Consider the following 2,500-nt stretch of genomic DNA (forward strand, 5'->3'; position numbering starts at 1 on the left):
AGACCCCGTGAAACGCTAGAAATTGGCGGCGATGTCTCTCTTGTGGCTCACGGGGCTGTTAGGGTGGCACAGAAATCCCTCGGAATGGGAAAACGGGTCATTTTCGTGTCGCCACATTGCATGCGAACCGCATGAAACTTCCAGAGGCATTTGCAGCAGAAATGCATGTGCAGTCAAAAAATTGAATATTTTTCACGGATAGACCCCGTGAAACGCTAGAAATTGGCGGGGATGTGTCTCTTGTGGCTCACGGGGCTGTTAGGGTGGCACAGAAATCCCTCGGAATGGGAAAAAACGGGTCATTTTCGTGTCGCCACATTGCATGCGAACCGCATGAAACTTCCAGAGGCATTTGCAGCAGGAATGCATGTGCACTCAAAAAATGTGATATTTTTCACGGAGAGACCCCGTGAAACGCTAGAAGTGGGCGGGGATGTCTCTCTTGTGGCTCACGGGGCTGTTAGGGTGGCACAGAAATCCCTCGGAATGGGAAAACGGGTCATTTTCGTGTCGCCACATTGCATACGAACCGCATGAAACTTCCAGAGGCATTTGCAGCAGGAATGCATGTGCACTCAAAAAAGTGAATATTTCTCACGGATAGACCCCGTGATACGCTAGAAATTGGCGGGGATGTCTCTCTTGTGGCTCACGGGGCTGTTAGGGTGGCACAGAAATCCCTCGGAATGGGAAAACGGGTCATTTTCGTGTCGCCACATTGCATGCGAACCGCATGCAACTTCCAGAGGCATTTGCAGCAGAAATGCATGTGCAGTCAAAAAAAAATTGATATTTTTCACGGATAGACCCCGTGAAACGCTAGAAATTGGCGGGGATGTGTCTCTTGTGGCTCACGGGGCTGTTCGGGTCGCACAGAAATCCCTGGGAATGGGAAAACGGGTCATTTTCGTGTTGCCACATTGCGTACGAACCGCATGAAACTTCCAGAGGCATTTGCAGCAGGAATGCATGTGCACTCAAAAACTTCTATATGTTTCACGGATAGACCCCGTGAAACGCTAGAAATTGGCGGGGATGTGTCTCTTGTGGCTCACGGGGCTGTTAGGGTGGCACAGAACTCCCTCGGAATGGGAAAAGGGGTCATTTTCGTGTTGCCACATTGCATAGGAACGCCATGAAACTTCCAGAGGCATTTGCAGCAGAAAGGCACGTGCACTCAAAAATTTTAATATTTTTCACGCATAGACCCCGTCAAACGCTAGAAGTTGGCGGGGATGTCTCTCTTGTGGCTCACGGGGCTGTTAGGGTCGCACAGAAATGCCTCGGAATGGGAAAACGGGTCATTTTTGTGTGGCCACATTGCATAGGAACGGCATGAAACTTCCAGAGGCATTTGCAGCAGGAATGCATGTGCACTCAAAAACGTCTATATTTTTCACGGATAGACCCCGTGAAACGCTATAAATTGGCGGGGATGTCTCTCTTGTGGCTCACGGGCGCTGTTAGTTAGGGTCGCACAGAAATCCCTCGGAATGGGAAAAGGGGTCATTTTCGTGTTGCCACATTGCGTACGAACGGCATGAAACTTCCAGAGGCATCTGCAGCAGAAATGCATGTGCACTCAAAAACGTCTATATTTTTCACGGATAGACCCCGTGAAACGCTAGAAATTGGCGGGGATGTGTCTCTTGTGGCTCACGGGGCTGTTAGGGTCGCACAGAAATCCCTCGGAATGGGAAAACGGGTCATTTTCGTGTTGCCACAATTGGCATACGAACGGCATGAAACTTCCAGAGGCATTTGCAGCAGAAATGCATGTGCACTCAAAAACGTGAATATTTTTTCACGGATAGACCCCGTCAAACGCTCGAATTTGGCGGGGATGTTTCTCTTGTGGGTCACGGGGCTGTTCGGCTCGCACAGAACTCCCTTGGTCCACCTGATTCGTGCATACAGGCAGCAACTAAAACTCTGTAAACCTGCTGTGAGGACATCTAAACAGTGGACCAGTGAGGCTGTGGAAGATTTGCGGGCGTGCTTAGACTGTACTGACTGGGATATGTTCACGACTGCTACCAATAGTCTGGATGAACTCACAGAGGCTGTGTACATCAGCTTCTGTGAGGACTGCTGTATCCCAACACGTACCAGGGTGAACTTTAACAACAACAAGCCCTGGTTCTCAGCAAAGCTCAAAAGGTTGAGGTTGGAGAAGGAGGAAGCGTTTAGGAGTGGGGATAGAGACAGATTCAAGGAGTCGAAGAACAGGTTTAGCAAAGCGGTGAGAGAGGCTAAACGACTGTACTCAGAGACACTAAAACACCAGTTCTCTACTAACGACGCTGCTTCTGTCTGCCAAAGGGCTCAGGCACATCACCAACTACAAACCCAGAGCGCCCCACACCACTAACGACTCCCGCCTAGCCAACGACCTGAACGAGTTCTACCGTAGATTTGAAAGACAATTGGACTGTCCTGAACCACCCCTTCCCACCCAAGAGGCCCCATCCCCCACCCATACTACAGAAACGACTCTCTC

The sequence above is a fragment of the Petromyzon marinus genome, unplaced genomic scaffold (genome assembly GCF_048934315.1).
Source record: "Petromyzon marinus isolate PM22_M1 ecotype Great Lakes invasive population unplaced genomic scaffold, UKy_Petmar_22M1.pri1.0 PM_G_Scaffold_28, whole genome shotgun sequence".
Lineage (NCBI taxonomy): Eukaryota > Metazoa > Chordata > Hyperoartia > Petromyzontiformes > Petromyzontidae > Petromyzon > Petromyzon marinus.